Source organism: Cryptomeria japonica, chromosome 4 (genome assembly GCF_030272615.1).
Source record: "Cryptomeria japonica chromosome 4, Sugi_1.0, whole genome shotgun sequence".
Classification (NCBI taxonomy): domain Eukaryota; kingdom Viridiplantae; phylum Streptophyta; class Pinopsida; order Cupressales; family Cupressaceae; genus Cryptomeria; species Cryptomeria japonica.
Window position 1 is genome coordinate 139,472,099 of NC_081408.1, and position 9,360 is coordinate 139,481,458.

Genomic DNA, 9,360 nt, shown 5'->3' on the forward strand with positions numbered 1-9,360 from the left:
AGATACCAAAAGAACAAGAATTGTAGTACTCTAAATCTAGTTTCCAAATCTTTAGGCCACATAATTTTTCTTATTTTTTTCAACAAAACATAACATAACGTTTGGTGTGCATTTCAAAAATGTTGTAGTTACTTAAGAGTGAATATTATAAGTTGTATACTTTATTAAATTTTATGTTGATTATTATTTTTTTTATGATTTTTCGAAGTAGACGCATCCTCAAAATTAAGTACCTATTCATGCATGTCACTTAACTTGCACCAAAATAATCAAAAATTTAATTTTTTAAAGTGGACAACAATAATATATAATGTTTTTCAAATTTGGACAAATAGTTAAAAAAATATTTAAAAAATGGTACAAATTTGTTAGAAGAAAAAATAAAATAAAATGTTAAAAATGCAATTCAAAACTTAAAAGATTATGGTTAAAAAGTTTATGGCAATTTTACAAATGCCCACTTCATAAAGTGTAACTCTAATGATGTAGAAATTGAGAAACTAAATTTGAAAAAGAAAAACACGTAAAAAGGAGAGAAATAAAGCTCTCAAGCCTCAAAACAATATCTGGTAGCCAATACAAAGCAAAGCTTTCCAATCCTATTATAATTATCCCTTTACACCCCAAGGAGGTGGAATGGATGAAGGACCAACTTGCTTGCATTCTCCCATAAGTGAATTTGTTTAGTCAAGATGTCCAAAATCAAAAATTCCCAATTGAGTGAAGTATTTTTGTCCCAAAAAATAGCATTTCAATAAGTGAAGAATGATAGAAGAGAGTCATTTATTCTCCATCTACTGACGTTGTCGAGGGAAAGTATTTTATGGGATAACTAGTGGAATCATGTGATACTTGACAAAATAGGGAATAAATCCAAGCCAAAACAAGGACAAGGTAAGTCATTATATGAACCTTAAAATGCCTATTACATGCCCATTGAAACTTGCATAATACTTCAAGCTTTAGAAAAATATTCGAAAATCAAGTGATGGTGGCCTAAAAAAGCCCAATTCCATGTGGTCTACCAGAGTATTCTTAATACACTCATGCCTTGACATCTCAAATTCTCTAGATTTCTTAAGAGTGGACTGTGTTTGATGGTACTTGTACTCCACATGTATTCGCAAAGTTTATAGTTGGTATTTGTTGGGATCCATAATAAGTAGTTGTGAAGCCAAACTTGTGTATGCTTTTATGGGCAAGTGGCACAAGCTAATAGTTGACAATCTATGGGTTGTAGAAAGGATTGTTACATTGTCACCAACTATGTCAACGTACTTGGAGCGACAAAAATTCCCAAGCTAAAACACCTTGATGCTCAATTACCTGCAATTTCCTATCCCATTGGAAAAGATCAAGTTGTAATTTCTCAAGAGGAACATGGAATATTCAAGAGTTATTAACTATAACAAGCTCTTTGTGCTTTCTTCAAATCATAAGAGCCTTTCTTAACTTGTAAACTTTTTATTCTTTCTTGAAACCTTATATCTTGGTCATCATTCTAGAAGACACTTCATTGAAGAAGCCGTTTAGAAAAGCTGATTTAACATAACAAATACAATAATAATATAATAACCAATCTTGCTACAAAAGCATAAATTTCATTATAATCTATACCTAACTATTGTTAAAAGCCTTTCTTTAACTTATTAACATTTTATTCTACTCTTGAAACCTTATATCCATCTTACATAAATCATTTTAAAAAGCTGATTTAACATAAAATAAAATAACCAATCTTGCTAAAGAGCATAAATTTCATTATATAATCTATATACCTAGACTATTGTTAAAAGCCTTATTGTAACCAATCTTGTTTTAGGTTGGATATCCCACTCTAGTGGAAGATCTAGAGAGTCCCTTTTCTTTTCTTTCAATAGAACCAACTTCCTCATCCATGGTCTTAATCCAAACTCCGTGCTTTATTACATCTTGTACTTGAATATCTTTATTCCATCTTGTACTTGAATAGTCTTTGTTATTACTTGAATATGAAATAAAGAAAAATTTGTAAAATGAATCACGATATACCTAGACTATTGTTAAAAGCCTTATTGTAACCAATCTTGTTTTAGGTTGGATATCCCACTCTAGTGGAAGATCTAGAGAGTCCCTTTTCTTTTCTTTCAATAGAACCAACTTCCTCATCCATGGTCTTAATCCAAACTCCGTGCTTTATTACATCTTGTACTTGAATAGTCTTAGTTATTACTTGAATATGAAATAAAGAAAAATTGTAAAATAATCAAGACTGGTAATTCTCTCATAAGTTTCTATAAAAGTGATGGGGGTACTTGAATAGAATTTGAGCTACTGCTTGAGCTAAGAGAATTAGATAGAGCATCTTGTTTGATTTCTACAAATACTAGGTTTCCTTGTTTCTACAATTACTATCATGCTTTCTGTTACTGGATTATATAACTTTTAACCCTTTGTTTCCTCACTATACCCAATACAATGCATTTTTCAGTGTTACCATCAAATTTTTGTTTTATTGATCTCTAACATGTGCAGAGGCAATGGAAACAAATAACTTGGAATAAGCCTCTCAAAGTTTTACACTCAAAACACTTTTGTGGGACAGCTACTTCATCAACCCACTTTCCTTGCTGGCAGATTCTGACTTGCCTCTAATCAGCCCTCTTTTGTCTGAAATCAGGGACTTCGACCAAATACAAATAAGATTCACTTTTGTGCAGATGCAGGAACTAATAAAGAGATCATAATATGATTACTTACAAGGTTGTGAAGTTGCTTGGAGCTTCTATTTTGTGAAACCCATCATCAAGCCAATCTAAAGTAAATTGTTTTTGAACTCTAAGATCAGAGATAAAAGAGGCCTTAACTTGCAACGACTAGTGCCCAATCTTTTCATCACAGATGACACGTTTCAGCGAGGTCCGTTCACAAACACTCCTATAGATCACTCTCAAGTCAAACTCTTCAATTTCTTGAGTTGAACTATTTTCTCTGGAAGTACTTTCCAGCCCTCAAACAGTAAATGTGAGAAATTCCAGCTACACAAGTTTTCCTATTGATGCTGGAAGCTCTCCAGGCCTGTGAAATGCTGATAATCTTAGCATTCTTATAGTTCACAAGTACTTCTAGGCAACCTCCTCAAACAAGACCACCCTCTCATGTCAAACTCTTTCAATTTAATGAGTTGACCTATTACCTCTGGAAGTCCTTTCCAGCCCTCACACAGTGAAAAGCCTAGAAATTGCAGCTACACAAGTTTTTCTATTGATGCCAGAAGCTCTCTAGGCCTGTCAATGCTTATAATATTAACATTCTTATAGTTCACAATCACTCCTAGGCAACCTCCTCAAACAAGAACACCCTCTGATGTCACTCTCTTTCAAATCTTGAGTTGACCTACTTCTTCTGGAAGGTTCTTTCCAGCTCTCACACTGTTATGTCTTGAAATTCCAGCTACGGCTACACAAGTTCCCCTATTGATCAGGCCTGGCAATGCTGATAATTTGAACATTCTTAGAGAGCTCAGATTTCCAAAATCGTATGGTAACACCATTTAAACCGGATGGCAGTTGGCACTAGACAATATCTGAGCAGGGGGCATATGAAAGATGTCAGTGGGTCATTTCTTCAAATCACTGTAGTGGTTCAGGTTAAGTTCTTTTAGGTTGGTATTGCTGAATGTGGAAATATTTCCAAACCCTTCACATAAGCTTATAGATAGTTTGTCTAACGTTGGTGTAACATTACTTTGTTCAATTAAAAAATCAACATTAATTTGTTCAAAACTAGGGAGGATCCAACTTCCGCAAGCGAACACTCCTCAGCCTGGAATATCTCTCTTACCATGATTCTCAGCCATAGAGCCACAATAGACCAATCACATATGCAAATTGAATTAGAACATTTTTAAGCGGCCAACAATACTAGCAGTTAACATAAAGAACTTATGTCAAACATATTGCTGTTCCAATCGTGTACCATTATTCATGATGACAAAACCACAAAGCTAAAACATTTTAATTTTTAAAAATAGCCTGCAGAGTTTGCCACTAAACAAGTCCGAATATTTTTGGCAGAATAACCCATCTGTGTGAATTGAGACAACTTGGCATTAAATTGTGCATCATTAGGCATCTCCCACTTCCTTCGAAAACTCAGCTCCTTCCTAGGCATGAATAATCTCATCCTATGGACTATGCTGTCCTGGCTTCCCAATATATGGCCAAATCTCATACTACATCGTGCTAAAAAAAAGTACAGCTTAGAGGCGTTCCATAAGAGATTGTCGCTGGGCTTATGATAATTACAGACGCAGTATTGGCTCATAGTTTTAAAAAAAAAAATATAGCATGAAATTTAATAAATATAAGGATAGGCAAATACCCTGGGTTGCTAATTACATTCTAGAGAAATACAGTTCAGAAGCATTTCCATAAGATATTGTTGCTTGGCTTTTAATAATTACAGACACAATATCAGCTCAATAAAAAAAAAACTATAGCAAGAAATTTAATATATGTAAGGCAACTACTCTGGACTGCTGAGTAAATTCAAGAGATTTTTTGCTTGCAAGTTACAATAAAATGATAAAAGTATCTTACCACTCCAGCTTCCGAAGATCAACCCAAATGTCCAGCCTGCGTTCTCTGGAATATGAGACCAAATCTGACTTGTATTCCCTCCTAAAATAATCCAAGAGATCGATACCGGTCTTCAAGCATCTAAAAAGGCCTTCTTTGTGCTCACTGGATATGAATTCCCTCAGAGAAAGCTTATTATTTGCGTTAAAGCAGGTCACATTAAGCTTGCACCTGCAAGTTCTTAAAGTAAAAACACAAATAAGCACGTAATTAATTTTAAACTTCTTGTTGGCCTTATTTGATTTGATAAAAAACTTTGGGCTTATTCAATTTTTTTTTTGTTAGAAAAGACTATAACTCCATGACTAAATTTGCATTTGCGGTACTTGGAAATGATATCTGTTCAAAGGCCAAGAAGCAAAAATGCTCTGAGAGAGCATCCTCGTGGCCCAGAAATGCCAACTGATACAATTGAGTTCAGGACTTTTTGGGGATGATAGAACTGTCTCTGTTTATGATAACAGTCTTGTACTCTGGCACTTCTAGTAGTAATTCCTCGAAATAAGCCCTGGACAAGACATCATCCAATATTATTAGGTTTCAATTATATTAACTAAAAAAGCTGCTGATTTATCTATATGAGTAGTGCTTAAACATTCTGAAACTCCCCTTCCAATTTGGGGACTGTGAAACAGTGAAGAAATGTACATTTTCAAACAAACTGATGTCCATAGAGAGAAGCTTATTTTTCAGTATGCTGTAAAAGATCTGCTCAATCCTAGATCAGAGCATCGAAAAGAAAAATCATGAAAAATCATTGTTGTAAATCTAACCATGTACAAATTTAATACCAGAAAATGTAGGCTGACCACATGAAAAACACCTCAGGAACAGAGGATATGTAAGGGTTGCAAACTTAATGGTGCAATTGACAAAACACTCCAAACGGATATACGAACAGGGAAATAATCGTCTACGAATGTGGACTGTAGGATTTAAAACTGACTTTGGACTTACGAAAAACACCTCAGGAACAGAGAATATGTAATGGTTGTAAACTAAATGGTGCAACTGACAAAACACTCCTAGTTTTCTTACTTACAATCATTGAAACAGATATACCAACAGGGAAGGAATCATCTAAGCATGTAGACTATTGGTTTTGAAACCGATCTTAGCCTTAAATGTCCACAGATCAATTTATCCTTGACGTCCTACACACGAAAGCCCTGTGCCCGACATCTTAGTGCATTGATCGGATGGTCCTAAAAAATTCAGAGGTTTCCTCATAGAGGATTAAAAATTAGTTGAAAAACATCACAAATAAAAGAAAGAAACATTACCTCTGATATTGTGATTCAATGCAAATAGCCGAGGCCAAAATCGCTTTCCCACCATCCCCCCATAGAATGCACCCCAACAACAGACACCTCGCTTCGGAATAAAGGCTCCTTCAAATCCCTACATACTTCTCCAATCCCGCATAAAACAGAGATTCCAGAGGAACATCACTAAGATAAGAGTATTTGTCAGCCTCCTCCATTTCAGTACTTTGACGCAGGTTACCTAAAATCATTTCCTGTTGAATCATGCTATTCAGCGTAGTACACTTCTATCTGTAGGCTGTAATTCCTTGTATAGATTTTTCAAGGTTGCCATAAGATTTCTAGCATCTAATGCTACTTGGGCTGGGATGCCTCTTCTAGCTTGAGTAATATCTACAGTTACGAAATACATTGAGAGCGCTGATGGTCTCGCGAGGCTTTCCATCATAGGGTATCTGATCCCAAATATCCGAGAACATAATGCATGCATAGATCTCCCGCAATAAATCATTAGCCTTGCATCTTATATATTGATTTTGAAAAACTCTATATGAAAAAAAAAATTGAAGCAGCTCATCAATACATCATTGAAGGATCAATGAATTGTGCTACACAGTTAAAATCGGAAAAAAATTCAGATTAACAAAAAAAAATTCGATCATAATTGCGTTGCACAACTCAAATGATCCTTCAAAATGTATTCAAAAACTGCTTCAAATGTTTCTTTTTCTTAATCGATCGTAGTCGTTTCTTGACACTTTTTGAACTTTTTTGAGGTTAGATGCCCTATGATGAAAGCTCTGCAACGACCCAATGCACGCTACCGATTTTTTTCAAATATACATCCCACAATTTTTGTTCCTTCTCCGGATTGAAAAATGGCATCGTGCTAATCAATTTTGCAATAAAAAAACACAACTTAAAAAAAAATGGAGTAATTTCTAGAACTACATCTATGCAATTTTCTCTTCTTGGTTTTTTCCCCCTATTTAGATTCGGTTATACGCCTACGATGGAAACCTCTTAAATCACGCCCATTAATTAAATAATAAACCTTAATAACTAAATTTTAATAAAATTACGGTTTTAACTCTACCGGAAGCAGAGCCCTAAACTGGAAGAGCGGCTTATTGATCTGTGGTGGACAGAAGCCAAGAACGCGGATTGTACCGCGACAAGAGGCGGCACAGGTGAACGGGTTGCTCTCGCCTCTCAGAAGCTCAACACACTGGCATCTGATTTGTTTTGAGCTTTATGATCTGCGATCACGTCGGGCAGAATTGAACCGAGTCGTCCCAACCGCCCTGTCCCTCTTTCATTCAAAAAAACTTTTAAAAAATTGAAAATTTGATTAAGTATAAAATACACAAAAAAAAATGCCGTCCTCCACACGAGTTCTGCAGGCTCATGCTTTCATGGCCGCTGCTGCTCTGACCTGCACAGTAAAAGAAAACAAGAGAAAGGCAAAGCAAAGAGGTTGCGAATTAGGGTTTGAATGCGTTGTTAATTGTGTCAAAAGTAATTTCAAGTTTTTAGGTCTTGTAGTTTGTTTCGTTTTCTTTTGCTTTGCAACGCTCATTCCATGGATTGTAGTTTGTTTCGTTTTCTTTTTCTTTGCAACGCTCATTCCATGGATTATACAAGCATGTCTATATTTTAAAAAATCCAAGATAAGTATGTCAATAGAGATCAAATTTAAAAATATTTAGCATTCATAAATAATAGTAAAGAGTTGATTGTAATAAATTTGACATTCATAAATAATAGTAAAGAGTTGATTGTAATAAATTTGACATTCATAAATAATAGTAAAGAATTGAAGGAAAATTCAAAATATAAATATTTAACATTTGCTTTACTATGATCTACTTATATATAAATATTAGGTTTAATATATGTGATATATATTGAAACCTAACCCTAATCATATATCTAATTCTAAGTCTAACCCTAATCTTAACTCTTATCTAATATTAAATCTAACCTTTAAAATTGAATCCAGACACTAACCTTATTTAAACCATAACCATATATTAACCCTAATTCACATATTTTTCTTATAACCATAATTTTACCCTACCCTACCCTCCCTCTTATTGAACCCTAATCTAGCATCAACCCTAACTCTAGCCTTACTACACTAATATTAACACTAATAATATTCAAACTATAATCATAATTAAAACGTAATCCCAACCTTATTTGAACCCTAACCCTAACTTGAAGATTTCTCTTAAAACCCTAATTAAAACCTAACCATAATTGAAACTCTTATTTGTAATTCTAATTCTAACCTTAACCATAATTGAACTATAACATCAACTCTTTTTGAATGATAACCATAATTGAACCCTAACCCTAACTAAATCCTAACGTAATTGAATCATAGCCCTAACTCTAACACTAATTAAACCCTAACCATAAATAAATTATATTGATAAACTTAATTGAATGTTAATCCTAACTTTAACACTTATTAAGCCACAATTTAAGTTGAACACTAACCTTAAGCTTAGCCCTATCCCATTGAAACCTCATCCTAATTTAACCATAATCAATGTCCTATCTCTAATTCTTATTCTAACCCTAACTTTTACCCTAGTCCAACATTGAATCTGGCCCTAATTTAACCCTAATGCTAACATTGTTTAAACACTAGCATGACATTATTACTAACCCCAATTTAACCCTAACTCTAATTTTAGCTATAGCCCAAATTAAACCCCAACCATAACCCTAATTCAAACTTTATTGTAAATAAAATAACTTTCCCTTATTGAATCCTAATCTAACATTAACCTTAATCATTATTGAATCATAACCTTAACGGTAACCCTAATCTAATATTAACTCTAATTCTATTGAAACTTATTCATAATATAACCCTAATCCTAACCCTAAGTCAAAGATTTCTTCTATAATCCTAATTGATACCTAATCTCATTTAATCCTATTCTAACCTAACATTAACCCTAATTGTAATGGCAATCCCTATTCTAGTTTTAATCTTAATTGAACTTGAACCTAAACCCTAGTGCAACCTTGATGCTAATTGTAAACTTGATACCAAAGTTTATTTTATAACTTTAGCGCTAACTCTAACCCTAACCTAACGATGTAAGGCATTGATTATAACAAGTTTAACAAATGTATTGTTAACCATAACCCTAATTGAACCCTAACTCTAAATGAACCATCACATCAACCCCAAGCCTAAACTTGACCTTGACCTAAGTTTTCTCCTAAAATCTTAATCCTAGCCCTAATAAACTATGACCTTAACCCTAATTAAACCCCAACCACAACCTTGACCTTGACCTCAAGATTTATCCTAGAACCCTAACACTAACTCAACACTAACCATAACCTTAATCAAAACCCTAATTAAACCCTATCTCTAACTGATGGTATGGGGTTTGGGATAGACTAGCTTAGTCTATGCTCTTGGATCCTTTCCTTGGATCACCTGGTGTTCT

At 34.1% G+C, this 9,360-nt stretch overlaps 1 long non-coding RNA gene across 2 annotated transcripts; it reads right to left on the reverse strand.

Moving 5' to 3' along the window:
• Positions 1–4,466: 4,466 nt before the first annotated feature.
• LOC131077498 (uncharacterized) lies at positions 4,467–7,423 on the reverse strand. Of its 2 annotated transcripts, none has more exons than XR_009113597.2 (2): positions 6,981–7,423; positions 4,467–5,127 (listed from the first exon to the last, which is right to left on the reverse strand). It is a non-coding gene; the product is annotated as an uncharacterized LOC131077498 (long non-coding RNA). The 2 variants fall into 2 exon arrangements; XR_009113596.2 differs by having other exon boundaries at positions 5,903–7,423.
• Positions 7,424–9,360: the final 1,937 nt, after the last annotated feature.